This window comes from Chinchilla lanigera, unplaced genomic scaffold, assembly GCF_000276665.1.
Source record: "Chinchilla lanigera isolate Chin_1 unplaced genomic scaffold, ChiLan1.0 scaffold00012, whole genome shotgun sequence".
Lineage (NCBI taxonomy): Eukaryota > Metazoa > Chordata > Mammalia > Rodentia > Chinchillidae > Chinchilla > Chinchilla lanigera.
The window spans coordinates 29243981-29262760 of record NW_004955413.1 but is presented as its reverse complement, the minus strand read 5'-3'; the positions used below and the strand labels follow the sequence as shown (position 1 = coordinate 29262760).

Genomic DNA, 18780 nt, shown 5'->3' with positions numbered 1-18780 from the left:
TTTTTCAATCTTTTCCTTGTAGTTTGAGTTTTGGTGTCTCATTTAACAGAGCCTTTCCTCTCCGTGGTTAAATAATACTCTTCCACAGTTTTTCTAAAAAGTTTTGAATTTTTTGCTATTCATCTTTAGGTTTTAATTTGTGCATTGTATTTCCTGGGTGTGAGTGATGTGAAGACCCAGCCTGGTTGAGCAGTACCAATCAATAGTCTCGTAGCCTGAGTGGAATAAAGCAGAAGGAAGGGTGCCACTTCCTGCCTGCCCTGCCATGGACTGTTTCTTCTCTCTGATGCCCGCCTGCCATGTCACCCTGTCTCTGAGCCAGCCGACCATGGACTGAACCTATAGAAAAAAAATGTTACATTTTCCAACACAACAAGGAAAGTGAAAGATTAATTAAATGGAAAAATACACCTGAAAAAATTACTAAGAATGCAGTGCCGTGGGAGAAAGTAGCAGGAAATGTGCAAGAGATGTCAAGGGAGTAGATAACAGGTTCAGATCACACAGAGAAGGAGGAGGAGGGTTCCCCCTTCCATGTGTGGAGGGTGGGAAGGAATGGTATATGGCTGAGAAATATTTGAGTTGTTTACTGAAAATTTTGCAGCACTAAAGTGAGACACCAGTCTTTGAAGTCAGGAAAAACCAATTACTTCCAAACAGAACACATTATAGAAATTCACATTTAAGTAAAGGAGGCCGGGAAGTAGACCTATGACTGGATTTTCCTAGCAAAAATCTGTCTGAAAATAATGGAAAATATTTTCAATATGCAGAAAGAAGCTAATTGTCTACCTAGCAAGATACTCTTTAAGAATGAAGATGAAATGCAGACAGTTTCAGACATTAAAGCAAAAGCTATAATAATTTACCCCCATAGACCATCACTGAGGAAAACTCTGAAAGGTCGGATAGTTAAGAAAGGACAATGGTCAGACAGCAGGGACTATGTGAGTGACTCCAAACAGCACCGATAGCTCAGGAAAACGTTTTGTGTTTTCTGAGTTTTAAAAAGATACAGGTTAACAGTATGCATCAATAGTACAAACCAGGAGGAAAATAATCAGAAATAAAGGGCTAAGATTCCTGTGTTCTTCAGGAAAGAGTAGATGCTGCCAATGAATCTCAGAACTCCTTAGGGGCTGGAGATGCAGCTCAGTGGCAGAGTGCTTGCCTGGCATGCACAAGGCCCTGAGTTCAATCCCTAGTACCACAAAAACAAACAATTACCATACTTACCACTAAAGGAAGAAAAATAGTGAGTATAACTTCTAAATTAGTAGAGGGAGAAAGTGGAAAGAGGGAAAAGAATTTAGTCCAAGAGAAGCCATGGAAGGAGAGCAAGAAGCAGAGTTGGTGGAACAATTTGAAAGCACATAACGCACTGACTCTAAATAGCACTGTAATTACAATTAACCTATACGAGGTAAACATGCATGTGCTGCAGGTAAGAGATACAGATGGTGTTCTGGCTTATATCTAGAACCCCTCCATCTCCTGTGCTCATGGGGGGAGCTTTGGGTGTGAGCGGATCGTGGGTGTGTGATACTGGATCATGGATGTATGATACTGGATTAGTCCACTGAGTGGTTAGGAAAGCTCTGAGTGTGGGAGACGGGAACACCCGGCCTGGGTGGATGGCACCAGCCAATAGTCTTGTAGCCTGGGTGGAACAGAAATGGAAAGCAGAAGGAAGGCTGCCGTACCATGGACTGTTTCTCCTCTGTGACGCCCCTCTGTCGTGCTGCCCTGCCTTGGAAACTATGGACTGAAAGGTCTGCAAACTGAGAGCTAAAATAAACTTCACTACTTTAACTTGTGGGTGTCGGATATTTTGTCCCGGCAATGAGACAGTCCAATTATTTAAATATGGGATGACCTAAAGTTGTATATTTTTTCATCAGTTTTTTATAAGATAACATAATAGGAAATATAAAAATGACAATTTTATCAAAACTTATTTAACATAAGAATTGGCTGGTTGAAATGACACCTGCGTGAGTGATGCTTGGGATACTCAGTATATAAACAAAAGTGCTTCCCGAGTGACACTTGGGGTAAACTGTTGAGTGGTTAATACCAGACCAGCTGACTTCATTGTTAAATACCTTCCTGGAGATTAAAAGTCCTGCTCATAATGATGAACAGTATATTTAACTAAGAATATGCACCAGATCACATTATCTATGAAATTAATGATATAATATCAAAACATACGAAATAATAAGTGACAGAACTACAAAGAGATGAAGCTACCAATTAGGTTTTGGGAACTTTTAACATGTATCTCAGCAATTAGATTAAGAAAAGAAGAATTTAGGAGATACCAATAATATTTGGATAAACAAAATGACTAGGCTTAAATTGAAGAACATATATAGAAACCAACACTAGACAACTGTAGAATGTAAATTCTTTTCTAGCACACACGGGGCATTTATGAATACATCTCAAAAACTGGATCAGTATCTGATCACAATGTTTTTATTATTATTTTAGTTTTGGGTTTTTTTTTTTGAGACATTGTCTCACTGTGTAGCACCGTGTAGCACAGTATCTCACTGTGTAGCTCAGGCTGGCCTCAAACTTGAGGTGACCCTCCTGCTTCAGCCTCCCAAGTGCTGGGATTACAGGTAGGCACCACTTTGGGTTTCACTATTTTTTTTTTAAATTTATTTTTATTAGTACAGGCTTGCAGTACATCGCGACTGCATTCACTATAGAGTGTTGCCTGATTGCAATGCTTTTAAATTGGAATAAATAACCTTTAAATTATAAGAAAAATCCAAGTTTGAGGATTAAAGGATATGTATCCACATAATTCAAAGATTAAATTATAATATAACTTAGAAAATCTTTAAATTATGACAAAAATATGAAGCAGCAAAACTTAAGCGCTGTATCCAAAGCAGCCATTTGAGGGAAATATATAGTCCCCGGTTCTTTCCTGTGGAGGTGCTAGCCAGAGGCTTGTGTGAGATGGATATGCACAGCCACATGCCAAAAACTTCCCAGAATGCATGGTTAGGATTAAAAGACCCTAACCCACATGGCCACAGTCCAAGTAGGATCAAAACACACTGTCTCAAGGAATGAATGCCCCGTCCCTGTCCTCCTCATACTCCTTAGGTTGGCCCCAAGTCAGTTGTGTAACAGGCCACCCTGACCTTCCCCTGTCCTTCTCCTGTCCTTCCCCTTGCCCCTACATGAATTCCTGCACCAACGTCCTTCCTTTGTCCTTTATCTTTGCTTCCTGGTTCTATCAATAAAAAGCCACAGAAGCTTCGGGTTGGGGCTATCTTTACAAGACTCTCTCATATTGAGAGGTCTGAGCCCCTCCAGGCCTTCTTGGAGTTTGAATTGGACACTGATTCCAAGTAATCTCTCATCCTCTGCACCATGCCATGGCCATGAACTGTGAGACTTTCCTTACACGGAGAGGAAGCGGGCAGCCTGGTACGTGATCCTGGGTGCTTGGTGTGTCTGTAGCAGGAATTGCTTGGAGAGGGGCTCCCACCTCTCAACAGCTGGACCCAACACTTCCTTCGCTCCCCAAGGCAGGTGCGTGGCACTGCGGGACTGACCCTGCACAGCTAGGAATCGCCCACTCTGGCCTGCTTGTCCCTGGTGCTGCTGGCTGTTCACCTGCAAGAGGACCAGGAGCAGGCAAGGAGCCCACGGCACATCAGACTCCCCGGGATGCTGGAGCACCAGGCACCGGGAGTCTCTCCTCCTGGCCCTGGACTCCTGAGAGTCCCTGTTCATCCTGTGGCTTCTCCCGCTTTGCCAGGACTCTGCAGAAGAAAGCAGAAAACTAACAGAGCCAAAGCGCTCACTGTAGGTGACAAACAAGGACAAAGCAAAGGAAAGGATGCAGGTGGAGGAAGCCTGGCCAGGGTCACCACCCTCCTGCGGCCCTCACTGCTGCCCAGCAACACCCTCTGTTTATCCAATCTCTCTCCTCCGTGTCACAGCTTCTCCCCACCCTAATGAAACCCTCATCTTCTCACTATTTACCCCCCAACCAAGGACCCCATCGCCACTACTGTGGGCTGAATTGTGTGCCCAAATGCGCAGGTTGAAGTCCTGTGGTCCCTGTGTCTCAGAATGTGACTGTGTTTGCAGACATAGTCTCTAAAGAGATGTGCAAGTTTAAATGGGGTCATCAGGGTGGACCTTGACCCAATGGGGCAGCGTCCTTTCAAGAAGAGGAGACAAGGACACAGACACGCATGGAAGGACGACCATCTGAAGGCATGATGAGAAGGTGACAGCTACAGGCCAATGAGTCTGCCCCGCTGCCACTTGGATCTTGGACTTCAGCTTCCAGGACTGCAAGAAAATCAATTTCTGCTGCTTAAGCTGCCCAGCCTATGATTTTTGTACAGCAACTCGAGTGAACTGTAAGTTAAGCAGCCCTAGTCCAAAAAACCTGAAATGTGAAATAGTCCAAAATCCCAGACATCTTGGGCACCACCCAGCCTGGGATCCCAGTGGAAATGCCACAGTGGTCTCATGTGATGCATCGAAGTCAAGACGCAATCCCATTAAAAGGGCTGTACAGAATCATGGTAGACTATGTGCGTACAACGTCTCTAAAACATAAGCGCATTTTGTGCTCGGACTTGGGTCCCCTTCCAAGACATCTCACTATGTAGTTTAAATGTCCCCAAATTCAAACACATCTGAAACCCCTGACACTTCTGGTCCCACACATTCAGATAAGGGAAATTGAGCCATTTCATAGGGAAGGCAAAAGCAACCTAGAGACCCGCCTGACCTCCCACCATGGATCATTCAGGTTTACTAGAGAAGCAGATATAACACAAGACATACAAATGTATAAGAAATTACAAGTTTGGCTTGTGATGGTCAGCCACAGAGTTGGATGAAGAAGTGTGCAGACAGAGGGTGTTTGCACGCTGGAGGCTGAAGGATTCAGTCCAAGGTCTGGCGCTCACTGCAGTGTTCATGCAAGTTATATCAGGAGGCCAGTGGTCTGCCAGAGAAGGCTGAAGAATCTATGCTGGAAGGCTGGAGAGTCCCATGCGGGAAGCCAAACAGTCTGCTAGAAGCCAGGAGATGAGGTCCAAGCTGAAGGCAGAGTGGAGCTCCTCCAAAGAACCAGCAATCAGACCTTTCTCATTTCCCTTATATTGTATGCAGGGTTCCTGCCCTAGAGTGGATGTAGCACTCACACCATCTCCATGCCCTTCCCTTGCACAGGCTCAGGATGTTTATAGAGTGAGCACCCTGGCCCCCTGTTGAGTCTCTAAAACTTCTAAACTTCTGTGGTTGACAAAATGAATCGACTGTTACAATATCCTAAAGAGTAAACAGCCACTCTAGGGAATGTCCCCTACACCCCAGGATGTAGAACTGCTGAGTTACTTAGTTCAGCTCCTAAACTTCTCAAGCTGACACAATGAATCAACTATAACATACACCACCTCCTCTGGCATCTGTCCACACCTCTGCTTTTCCTCTTCTAACTCTGGAAAACTCTCCACGCTGCTGGAAAAGACCAACTCCTTCCCTTTGCCTCTGGATTCCTCTCCTACGGAGGCTCCTCCATGACTGCTTATTCTGGACATTCTACCATCTTTCTCTCACATCGCCAGTTTTTGCAACAAGCTCTGTCTCCATCTCCCTCTTCCAGTCTCCCCGCTCCGCACAAATCCTCTTTCTTGTTTTAAATTCGAGCTTGGGATGTAATGCACATGAAGACAAGTACACAAAATATAAATGTGTGATTTATTAAATAATTGCCAGGGAAATATTTGTGTGATTCCTGAAACACGCCTGTCTGTGTTCTACAAGCCCACTTCTCCCTCGGTCTTTGCTAAGCCCTCCCTTTTCTGAAGGTGGTCACTATTTCTGCAGTTTGTAGTAATAACTATCCTTTTCTTAAAAAAAATCAAAAACACATTGACCACCTCTACTGACACGGAGACAGGGAAGTTTGTTGTTGCTTGGTCGTGAACCTTATACAAAGAGCTCATAATGGGTGGACCCCTGTGAGTCTTAACTCATCAGTATTCTTGGAAGAGGCATCGTAGAAGTGGCTCCTGGATATTCATTTCTGTGCAATAGGGGTTCTGAGACTGGCAGCATGAGCGTCCCCTGAGACCTTATTAGAAATGTGGATTCTTGGGTCCATTCCAGACCTGCTGAATAAATAACTCTGATGGCTGTGGGCTCAACCGTTCTGGGAGATCTGGTACGTGCTAAGCTGGAGAATCACAGCTGACGAACATTCCACTTTATTTTTCCTACCTAGTGTTGACGGGCATTTGGGTTATTTCTGGGTTTTGTTATTATTATAAACACAACCTCTCTGAACATTCCTACATGGTGACCCCAGGACACAGGTGCAAGAGATTTGGGGTGAGAGGTCCTGTGACACCTGTTTTCACCTTTATTAATGCATGCCAAACTGTTTTCCAAAGGAATTGGTACCAGCTTGTGCCCAAGCAGGCAAGAAAAGACACACTGAACCCAAGGAAACAAGGAGTTAAATAACACAGATGCTTTACAACAACATCCTCATCGAAAATGTTCTCCCTAAAATGTGGAGCCTGGGTGTTTGGGGTCGGTTGGGGTGAGCGTGCTGTTTGTACCACCTGCATCCAAATCATCTCGGATATTTCATCCATCAAGGCTTCTGGAAGCTGCAGTTGTTGGTGTTTACAAATATTCTTATCTATACAGAGAAATCAGGCAACAGACATTTTCATGATGAAGTTCAGTGTCGAGTACAAAAGTAAACTTGAGGTTTCTGGGGTGGCTTCACCTCAGTCATTCATCAGCCCCCAGACGCTGGAGCCCAAAGAGCTGCTTTTCACATCTACCTGATGTCCTAGCACGGGGCTGAACTTTTGGCAAAGGAGTCCTCTGATTTTTTTTTTTTTTTTTTTTTGGCATTGTGTCCAAATCTGTTGGAAATCTTTAATCAAAGTATTCAATACATGAGTGCCAAGAACGAGCTCTGAGGTTCAACGAAGTACAGTTATAAGAGACAACTCTTGCCACCATGGGACACTAAAATCCGCCCCTACCGAAGTAAGAGAGATGAAGAAATTGAACACAGGGAGCTTCCAGGGTGGATGAGGTCTGTTTTAAATTTCACCATTGTTTCTGGAACATGGCAACGTGCAGAAGAGAATTTTTTGATGAGATCCCTAATTTTAATTGCTAAGAAGTATATTTTGTACCGGAATGGAAGGAAATCAGGAAGGTCTACTATTTTGCAGCATCTAAATGAGATGAAATATTCAAAAGAATAACACACTTTTCTGGGAGGATAAATTTTGGCTTATAAAAACATTCGTTGAAGAAATTCACCCTGAACAGAGGTGAAAGGATTTATCACACAGAGATATCTGAGGTGGGATATTTACACATTTTAATATTAAAAGAATAGAACTGAGAACATCCTCCATGTGGTAGTTTTTTCCCCAGAGCTTACTGGCTCCTCTGTACCTGTAGAAAGAGGATTACTATCAATTAAAATACAGCCTACAGAGAATTAATTGTAGATGCCAACCGATCTAAATTTATAACCGCAGAGTTCAAACGTGAGTAAGCGCGCAAGCAATCCTATCACGGCATGAAGAATAACAAGAGCCTGTGGAAGAGGAGGCACCCTTCAGAAAAATATGGGTGACACCTCCAGGTCCCTGCCATGGTGAATGAACGCACGAGGCAATCATGAAAGTGAACGGCTGGCATTCTCTACCCGCCCGTGCTGCTGTCTAAAGCATCCTCGTTGGAACAGCGGCCCTGGTTCCTCCCTGACCAATTCTGGGCTTCTGGGCTCCCCCAGCTCCTTCCCTGGCTCTACTCCAATCCCCAGACCATGTAGCTGTGGGCCCCGAGGTCACCCACATGTCCAGGCTTGTCCTGTGGCCTCTCCCCAGAGCCCCAGAACCACTCACCCCAGAGCCTGGCTGCTGTCCCACTGGGAGACGTCCCCTGATATGGCCGGAGGATGGCCTGTCCTCCCCCTAAGTCACTTTAGGCCTGATCCCCAGGGTCATAGTCCTGGGAGGTGCGGTGCAGTGGGAGGTGCTGGGCTCCCGGGGAGGGGGCTCCGTGCACAGGTGGACGAGAGCCAGCCTGTCTTGTGTGAGTCCTCGCTCCTGGGAGGAGGAGGCAGAAGGGAACACCAGGGAGCAGGCGGAAGCTGCCCCTCACCCCGCTTCTGGGAGCCCCTTCACGCTCTACTTCCCACCATGAACTGAAGCACCAGGAGCTCCAGGCCCGAACCCTCCTCTGGGACTCCCGGCCTCCAGAACCGGGAGCGAAAATAATCACCTTTTATCAATTATCTGTCTCGGGTGATCTGTGATAGCAGCAGGAAACAGTGACAGTCTCAACACGGAGGCTCAGTGAGTTCCCTTCCATGAAGCCCACATCTCTGGCTCCCTCTTCTCGGGCCTTTTTCTCTTCCTCACCCACTTCCTTTCCCCTCAAACCTCACATCCAGACCATCAGCCAATCCACCTTCAAGATACAGCATTACAAGCAAGGGCTTGTAAGGCAAGGAGCAACTTGGTGTAGGTGCGCACGCCTGTAATTCAGCACTCAGGAGCCTGCGGCAGGAGGATGGCAGTGAGTCTGAGGCCAGTCTGCATTACATCATGCATTCGAGGCCAGTTGAGACACAGTGAGACCCTGTCTCAAAAAAACCCAGAACAACCACAAAAAACCCACAACAAAACAGAATCAAAGCGATTTGTTACGCGGCAATTGTGTCCTGGTGTGCACCATTAACTGCAGACTCCCATCCTTCCTCAGCCCTGGAAAAGTCTAGGCCTCTTCGCCTCCTTAGACACTGCTTCTCCTGTGCCTCTGCTATTTGTGAGTTCCTCCTGCTTCTCCCTAGTTTTCATAACCCCACCTCGGGGCTGGGGATTTAGCTCAGCGGCACAGCGCCTGCCTGGCAAGCGTGAGGTCATGAGTTCGGTTCCCGGTACCGGAAAAAAAACAAATCAAAATCTCCACCTCGGTGCTGTCTTCCAGATGAACTACTTTCTCCTGACTCATGGCTTGTTTGACCACAGCCAGCCTACACGCCATCCCGTCTCTAAGAATTCTCTCGGATGGTTCTTCCTTCGTTTCTACCACTGAACCGTTCGTTTGGAGGTAACTATAGATTCTAAAACAGCTGGAAGGAATAATACAGGGGGCCCCATGAACCCTCCTCCCGGCTTCCCCAGCGGTGACATTTGGGGAAGTCATAGCATACCGTCACAGCCAGGGCCTGCGGCGGACAGAGCCAGCATCCAGGCAGGTCCTTCCATCCTCTTGGCCAGCCACACCCACATCCTTTCTACCCATAACCCTCCTCCATGCCTGGACACCACTAATCTGTTCTCTCTTTCTCTAATTTTGTCACTTCAAGAATGTTACCTACATGGAATCAGATCCAGTGGGATGGACGTTTTTTTCCACTCAGCATAAATCTCCACAGATTCTTTCAGGTTCTGTGCATGAACCTCTAGTCTGTTCCCTTAAATGCCGCATACTATTCCACAATCCAGATGGGTTTCAGTTTGTCTAGCCTCAAACCTCTTGATTTTTTTCAAGGTCTTGGCTACCATCCACAAAGTTGCTATAGACCTTTCTGTGCCCTTTTTTTTGGTCTGTGAACACATTTTTATTTTTCTGGGATAAGAGGTGCTGCTCATGGGTTGTACGGTTGTTGTATGCCTAAAAAAATTGCCAAAATACTTTCCTGGATGGTTGCACCATTTCACATTCTCACCAACCATGTGTCCAGTCTGTCCACATCCTTGGTAGCACTAACTATCTTTGGTCAGGCATAGAGTGATATCTCATTTTGACTTGAATTTTTCTTTCCCAAATGCAGGATACTGTTATGTATTTTCTCATGCACTTTTTGCATATGCCTTGGTGAATTGCCGGCTTGTGTCTTTTGGTCATTTTGTGATTGGATTATTTGTTGATTTACTCTGGAATTTAATAGCTGTTTATATGTTCCAGAGACAAGTGATATGTATATAAAACATGAAGCCTGGAGATATTTCCTTGCAGTTTCTAGCTTGAATTTTTATCCTCTTTCAGAAAGCAATAGCTTTGAACTGTGATATAGTCAACTACATCCGTTTTTCACTTCATGGAAAACATACAATGAAATGTGCTTTTGGTGTCAAGCCTAGGAATTATCTGGCCTTACCCTTCAGAGATTTCAACCTGTGTAGAGTTTACCCTCTGTCTACACCTTCATGGTTTTATAGTTCAAGTCTGTGGGCAATTCTGATATTGTTTTGATAGATGCACACCTTAGATTGACCTTTTTCTTTTCATGTTTGACCTGTGGGTGACCAGTTCCCCCAGCATCGTTTACTGAAAAGGTGTCTTTCCTGCATAAATGGCTGTTGCAGTTTTACGCAAAACCAGTTGGGCACATGTGTATGGAATTTCCACTCTGTCCCACTGACCTTTGTGGGACACCAATATCATATGGCATTAGCTATCTCATAAGTCTTAAAATAGGACAGGCTGATGCCTCCCAATTCACTCTTCTCAAAACTGTGTTTAGTTAGTCTAGTTCTTTTGTCTTTCCATATATAATTCTGAATAATTTTTATATCTTCACAAATCTTGTTTGGACTTTGCAGAGTGCTTTAAACTTTTATATCAGGTTGCTTGAGGGGGAAGAAAATTGACATCTCTATTATGTTGATTTTCCCATTCCTGTGACAGCCCATCTTGTTCTCCACTTAGGTGTCTTGGCCACTTTCCTATCACTGGCCACAACACCCAACACTCACAACTAGAACGAGCAGAGGTTATTTTCGCTCGTGGTTACAGTCCCTGCTTGGCTGGCTCCTAGGCAGACGGGCCTGGAGGAGGAGAGCTGCTCCCAGCATGGTGGTCAGGAGGCGGTGAAAGAAGGGAGGAGCCTGTGAAGGGGAGCCCCCCTCTTCTGACCAGGCCCTACCTCCCAGCAGTACATTTATCTAAGGATTCATCGGTGGGGCTCCAGCACCCCCATGATCCAATCACCCTCCCCAACTCCCACCTCCGAACACAGGCCGCATGTGGGACACGTGTTGGATCCAAATCACAGCATTAGGCTTACTTTTATTTCTGTGTCAGTATTTGTTTTCTGTGTACAAGTTCTGTACATATTTTGTCTGAGCTACACTTGGATGGATATTTTGTGTGATTATAAATGACTCTGTATTTTAAATTTTTCTCTCACATGTTCATTGGTAGTCTCAACAGAGAGAAAGGGTTTGTGTATGCTCACCTCACATCCTGCAACCTTGCTGGAGTCACATCTGAGTTCTAGGAATTTCTGTTAGTGCTTGTTTGATGGTTTTGTAGCCTCCTGGGGCTTTTCTCCACAGACCATTGTGCCTCTGCCAACAGGGACAGTTTTACTTCCGACTTCCCAATCTGTATGCCTTTGGTTTCCTTTTCTGGCCTTCCAGGACGGGCTGGAACCATTCTGAGGGACACCATCACCTGCCCAGCTGCAGGGGAAGCTTCGTGTCCAGCCACTAATGTCAGCTCTACGGTTTCTGTAGATACCACTTATCAAACTGAGGACGTTTTTCTCTATTCCCACTCTTCTGTGAGCTTTGATCATGAAGATCACTGATTTTTTAAAAATATAATTCACACGCTGTCCAATGTTACATTTGGTTGTTTTAAGTATATTCCCAGGGCTGGGGATATAGCTCAGCGGCAAAGCGCCCGCCTGACAAGCGCAAGGTCGTGAGTTCGGTTCCTGGTACCGGAGAAAAACCAAAAAAACAACAACAACAAAAAAATTAAGTATATTCCCAATGCTGTGCAGCCATCAATACTAACTTCAGAATATTTCACAAAACCCCTACAAAACTCTGTACCCGTCAGCACTCTCCTTCCTTCTCGCAGGCCCTGAGGACTACTGCTGTACTTTCTGTCTCCATGGATCAGTTTATTCTGGATATTCCATATAATAAAACTCATAGCATGTGGCCTTCATGCCTCATTCTCTCTGTGTGTCTCCTTCTCCGTCTCTCTTTTTCTCTGTCTAGCAAAGAAAATTTTTATTGCCACAGAGAGCAAGTGTACTCATCCCATCTCACCAACAACTTCAAGAGTCATAAAAATGTAGAATCAGGAGGAAACGAACAGCCCCTTAGACCATATTGATTGTAATTTTGAGGTAACCAATTGACCTTATTCAGTAAAAATCCCTCTAATACAATAGAATTAAATAGTTGAAACATCCAATTCATATATTCAGTTCAAAGAAAAATACATTATTTGCTGTAATGCATAGCAAGTCTAATACATTAGTGTTTACAAAATAAAAACTGCCCTTTGCTAAAAATTTTTCTTGTGCTTTCTCATCACGAAGCTGGAAAGATCAGAAAAGTGTGAATCTTCAGGAAACTTATTTACAGGTTTAGAGGTGCAATGCGTGGGCCTATGGAAGAATGAAAGATGCATAACTGTTCGTTGGAAGATTATTGCATCTTTAAAAACTCTTGTTTATTAAAATCTACAAACTTGAACTGTAAGAAACTATTGCAAAAAAAAAAACAGCACAAAAGTTCTCAAAGCAGGTTAGAAGACGGGAAACACTTCGTGAAACAACTGAGGTAATTTAACTATGCATCAAACACTGTGTGTCCATCCACTGAAAGAGTTCTACTGCACTCTGCATAGGTACGGCCACAAACTAGCAACGAACGTCCAAGGTGCCTATGAAGTTTCTTCAGGGTTGTCTGATTTCTTTGACTTAGCGTGCTGATTTCAAGCCTCATCTTGTTGTAGCACGCTATCAGTATTCCCTCTTTCATTTTATGACTGATTAATATTTATTTTATGGCTGATTAATATTCATCTTATGCTATTAATATTCATTTTGTGGCTGGTTCATATGATTCTCTGGCGATCATCTCTGCACGAATACATTTTACTTATGCATTCAGCCACTGATGGGACATGTGAGTCGGTTCCTTTTCCTACTATTATGACTCTTGCTTGTGTGAATATTCATGGATGAGCTCCTGGGAGCATAGACATTTTCAGTTCTCCTGGACATATACTTAGGAGAACTGCTGGGTCATACGAAATTCCATATTTAAGTTTTTGAGGAACTGCCAACTTGTCCCAGTGGTAGCTGTGCCATTTTACATTCCCTCCAGCAACGAGCTAGGGCTTCAATTTTCCTACATCTTTACCAATACTTGTTACTGAAACAGACCAGGAGCGCCGACTCATTTTCCCCGGTTGGCTGGAGCGGGGTGTGGCTTGGCCAGCAGCTTTCTGCCCCTCCCCTCTGTTCCCTTTGCTCCCCATTGCACCCCAATGGACTGGGACAGTGTGCTTCAGTGTCCTCCCTGATGAGCTAGTGGTTTTCCCTGGCTATCCCACTGCCACGCTCTACTCCAACATGAGTGCAGCCAGCTAGGCAGTGTGGCTTTCACTCCTGACAATACCGCTGCTTTTCTGAAGAAGGAAGGGGGTACCCTGCAAGTGGGAGGATCTGGGCCCCTCACTGGAATGGCTAGCATGCACCGCAAGCTTTCAGTTCCGCTCCTCACTGACACAGGCCCACAGCTGCGACATGAGCAGCTCTGCCTCCCCAGCCGCTTCTCCAGTTAGTCTAGGAGGGTTCTCGCCCGTGTCCCTGCTAAAATAAAGACTCGCTCTGATGCTCCTGTAAACCTGGTCATGATTTATTTCTCAGGTAGTGTGGGCTCCAAAAGTCCTACACGTCTGCCTGGGAGTCTTATCCTGAGTAGCATGGTCACAGCGGTTGTTTCCAAGAAAGTGCGATAAACACTCAGAGCTCTTAGCACCAAAGAGCTCCAGAGACCAGCAGCTGATGGAGAAACAGCCTCTATAGTGGACCTATGGTGTCCAGCACAAGTGGGCATCAGGCGGTAATGGCTGGCAGGGATGGTGACCAGCAACTGGCTGTGTCAACTGTTGGCATCCAGCATTACCTGGCGACATCAGAGCTGCTGACAGAGCTGCACTTTGCTGACTGACAATTTTCATCTCAACTGAGTAAAAGACCCTTAGGCTGATTGGCAACACTACCATCTTTTAGCATTTTAACACTACCATCTGCGATCTTTTAGACTACAGCAATACCAGGGGTGTGAAGTGGTACTTCCTTGTGGTTTTGACTTGCATTTGTCTTATGAGTGATGTCACTGAGCATCTTTGCATGTGCTTATCGGTCACTGGTGCACCTTTTTTGAGAAAATGTCTATTCAAATTCTCTGCTCATTTTTTTTTTTTATTTTAAAGATAAAAGGAGGGAAACATTAACAGACATACAACATTTTACAACATATCACAAGCACAGTACAGACAACACAGAGTTACAAACAAAGTGGTAGGGAATTAACAATGGTGGTTGTATTACATATTGATATCTTCAAAGTGGCTTCTCGTGAAAACAGATATAAACATGCAATACTGGTCAACCAAAGACTCATTGACAGTTTCTTTCAGCATAGAAATAGAAGACAGAAGAACAACCATGTTAACTATCCTGTATATACATACATACAAAATTTCTCCTTCTTTCCCTTCTCTTTTCCCACATCCCAGAAGCCCTTTACTCTTCAGTGGTTTCCTATCATTTCACAGTGTCTATCATACCTCCAAGTTTAAATTAACTCTTTCAAGTTTTACACTAGTGACACAATGCGGTGCTTGCACATGTATGTTTGATTTATTTCACTTATGAGTATGGTCTCTAGGTGTGACCATTTAAATATAAAGGCCTCGAGTTTATCTTTCTTTACAGCTGAGTAATATTCCATTATATAAAAGTACCACAATTTTCTTATCCAATTCTCGGTGGATGGACATTTGGGTTGCTTCCACATTTTAGCAATTACAAATTGTGCTGCTATGAACATAGGTGCACATATATCACTGTGATATGATGTTTTTAGATCTTCTGGGAAAATACCCAGCAGGGGGATAGCTGGGTTGAATGGGACCTCTAAATCTCTGCTCATTTTAAAAATTAGGTTGTCTTTTTTCTAATCAGTTATGAGTTTTTTATGTACTCTGGGTATTAGATCTCATCAGACTTACAGTTTCTACATAGTTTCTCCCACTCTGTGTTGAAAAGCTTTTTATTTCCTCGATAGTGTCCTTTGAAACATAAAAGTTCTCATTCCGGTGAAGTTCACTTTATCTAGTTTTTTCTTCTGTCACTTTCACTTCTGTGTGATATCTAAGAAACCAATGCTCAATCCGAGGTGACAAAAATGTACCCCCTACTTTTTCTTCTAAGAGTTTTGTAGCTTTAGCTCTTTGATTTAGGTTTTCGATCTTTTCTTCAGCCAGTTTTGTTTGGTGTGAGGTAGGGGCTTATTTTCGGTGTGAGGCAGGGGATGTAACTTACACAAATATACCTTTGTTGTGGATATCTAGTTTTAGAAAGGACTATTCATTGCTCACTGAACTGTCATGGCATCCTCTTTGAAAATGATTTGACCATAAATGTTAGTGTTATTTCTGGGTCTTCGGTTCTCTTCCACTAATCTATGCCAGTACCGTATGGTCTTGATTAGAATTTTACGGGCATTGTGTTGAATCCATAGATAGATCTGAGAAGTACAGCCAGGATTGGGTGAAGTAAAGCGACTATCCAGGTTGTCTGTCTTTCTTTAATGACAATCTGTTCCTTTTATGGTCTTTTGGCTAGAGAAAACAGACGTTTTTGATGGGCTTTTTTTGGTGTTTCTGGGTCACCAGCTTCATCGGCATTACCTCTGGAATAAATGAGATAAAGGACACCCTGGGAACTCACTGCCATGTCATTTGCTGGGTCCTGAGGCCCCTAGCCAGTTTGCCTTTTTCTCCCCACCCTTTAGAGTTTTGGGGACTTTTGTTTAGTTTTTAAGGTTATTTTCAGCTGTGCTTGTGAAAAGAATAGGTGCATCCATTCTGTCTTCCCAGAAATGGAGGCCAACCATATTTTTTAAAGATATTTTTTCATAGATACCTGATCTTGTTACATAATGACTTTTCCTTCACGACCTCTGTCCATTTTACAAATCTTGGTCCTTCACCGTGCATCCCAAATATGCTTAAACTCTTTTCCCAGACTTTTCTAGTATTTAAATTTCACCTGGAATTAACTCATATTATGGCTACTGACTTTGTTGGCCATTATTCATAGCATTCGATGAAGTCATGGGCTTTAGACTTTTGGATTCCAGGCTAACTTGGGGTGAAAAACTTTCTCTCCGCTGCCCCATAGGATCCTTGGTCTGCAGTATGTGTGTAAAAATGTAGTTTTTTAAATTGGTGGTTCAGAATCATGACCTCCCATGGTCTGTCCATCAATCTGGGCACACGAGACCCAAAAGATTGTGTCTGTGTTCCCGGTCTGTCTTGGGGCTACACCTTCCTATTTCATCCTTGTGATGAATCAGATTTCTTAGACCCCCAACACAGGGGACTCTTCTCTCCCCTAACCTCTGGCTTCAACAGGAGGCCTGGCTCATTTCCTATCCTGGTGCTCCTGTCACGCCTCAGGACCCAGCGGGCTCAGGGCTAGGCCAATACTCAGCAGTCTGTGTCTCTCGCCCACAGTAAAGTTTATCTTGTTTTCAAGCCCAGCCAAATCCTTTAATACTCTCTTTCTATAGTTTGTTGTTCTGTGTTCACAGCAGAGATAGGCGTTTCAGGGCATGAGTCCTTGCAACATCTGGATTAGAATCCCTGTACTCTTCCTCTGTTTTTCTTCTTTTTTAAATTCAGTCATTTTTACTTTACTCTACTTTAATATCCTGCCACCTTATGTCCTATTTGACATAAGGTGAAATACAAACGGCACTTCTTCAATTTCATGTTTTATCATTTCTGACATTAGGGTGTGCATTAGAGTCAAGACACTTGGGAATTTGAGATGTGGAGTGTCCACCGTGTCTGGAATTACAGCAGACACCCACTCCTGTACAAAGAACCCAGAGGTCTGGGGAGGCACGACTCTGGCACTAAGGGGAGAGAGACCATGGGGTATTTCACAGGACTGGGGATTTGTTTGGAAGAATCAGGAGGGGTAGGGAAGTCCCGGCCACTTTCTGCTTTTAAAGTCACTGACCCCAGGCAAGTGTAACAGAGTTTCTGCCTTCATCTGATTTGGGAAAGATCCATGGAAGCAATCCAAGGCCACATTCTCTTCCTTCTTTCCTCTCTTGCTTCATGCCCTGGAAGTCTGTGGCTGGTCACAGACATTTCACAACTTGGCAGACTAGGATACAAGCGTCCCTCCAAGAGCTGAATTCCCACACCACTTCCCATTTTGGAGTGACAGCTGTGGGTGTGAGTGAATCCCACTCCATCCCAGGCCCACCCATGCAGTGAGGGGTCCCCGAAAGACCAGCATGGCTGTTGTCTTTTCTCTCCAGCCAGGGCCCAGCTTGGAACTGGCTCCTTCCAAGCAGCTCAGCAGAATCAAGCTGGAAAGGCAGCCAGATCCTGGGTCTAAGAGTGCACACCCTCTGGCCTGATAATTTCTCTCTTTGGCACTGACCACAGGAAGCCTGCAGAGAAAGAGGCTGGGATTTATACAGCAGTGTGGTTTATAAAACCTCAGTGTGAACTGTAAGGTAGAGATCTATCAAAACAGGCATGGTTGAATGAACTGTGTACATGACTTCAGGGCAACACTAGGCAGTAACTGAAATCGTGCTTTCAAACTATTTTTAATGGGGAAAATCTCAGAATTCAATGTGCTGTTAAGACTACAAAGGAGTTCATAAGACACAAAAGCAGTATTTCATGGAAGTGGTCTATATGCTCATGAATAAATGAACAGATAAAGAAAATGTATATATATATATGTATATACATACATACACACACACACATACACACAACGGAGTACTACACAGCCACAGGGTGTATTTGAGTCATTTATCAGAAAATGGACAGATTTTGAGACCCTAAAGCTACATGAACTAAATCAGACAGATAAATATCATGTGTTTTCTCTCAGATGAGAAACTCAAAATATAAATAATTTAAAGAGCAAAATAAGAGAGATGATAAGAAGCAGGAAGGTAGCGTTTCTGGAGATGAGAAGATCTGAGAAAAGAAATTTTTTAGAAAGTAAAAAATGGCCGGGTGAGGTGGTGCACGCTTGTAATCCCAGCACTGGGAGGCTGAGGCAGGAGGATCGCTGTGAATTTGAGGCCTGCCTGGGCTACAAAGTGAGTTTAAGGCCAGCCTGAACTGCATAGTGAGACCCTGTCTCAAAAAGGCAAAAAAAAAAAAAAGTTTAAAAATGGTACTTAATGGGACATATCTTGCAAAAATGACAGGAACTACAGAAATACTACCATATGCTATCTGTAGATGACTGAAAAGATTTTAGGACTTCTCAGACTTCTCAAGACTTGCCACAGTGCATATATACCACATTGAATTTATATTCAAGCTACAATAACAGGAAAAGTCCATTTCATTTAAAATACAAGTACAGCACTTACAAAAGAGCTTTGCAAGCAGGCTTGGGAAGGATCAGAAAAGCAAGGCGCCTATCTCAGTAATAACACGACCACAGCCACACTCATCGTTGATTGGCTGCTCAGGCGAGCGGGCCTTCCACAGTCCCTAGGAGACGGGGTGGTTACGTCACTTCCGGAGGCGGGGCGCCAGCTGCTGCCGCGCGCTCCTGAGCGGGCGGTCTCCATGGCAACCAGTGGGGCCCGCGAGCGGCCCCTCGGTCCCCGCCGCCGTCGCCGCCTCGTCGGCCCCGCCCGCACAAAGGCC

At 44.4% G+C, this 18780-nt stretch overlaps 1 protein-coding gene across 1 annotated transcript in view; it reads left to right on the top strand.

Moving 5' to 3' along the window:
* Positions 1 to 18648: 18648 nt before the first annotated feature.
* Positions 18649 to 18780, top strand: part of Ldoc1l (leucine zipper, down-regulated in cancer 1-like) — a gene marked incomplete in the record, with an annotated part of 5394 nt that continues 5262 nt past the window's right edge. Inside the window, 1 exon segment of the mRNA XM_005379464.2 lies at positions 18649 to 18780.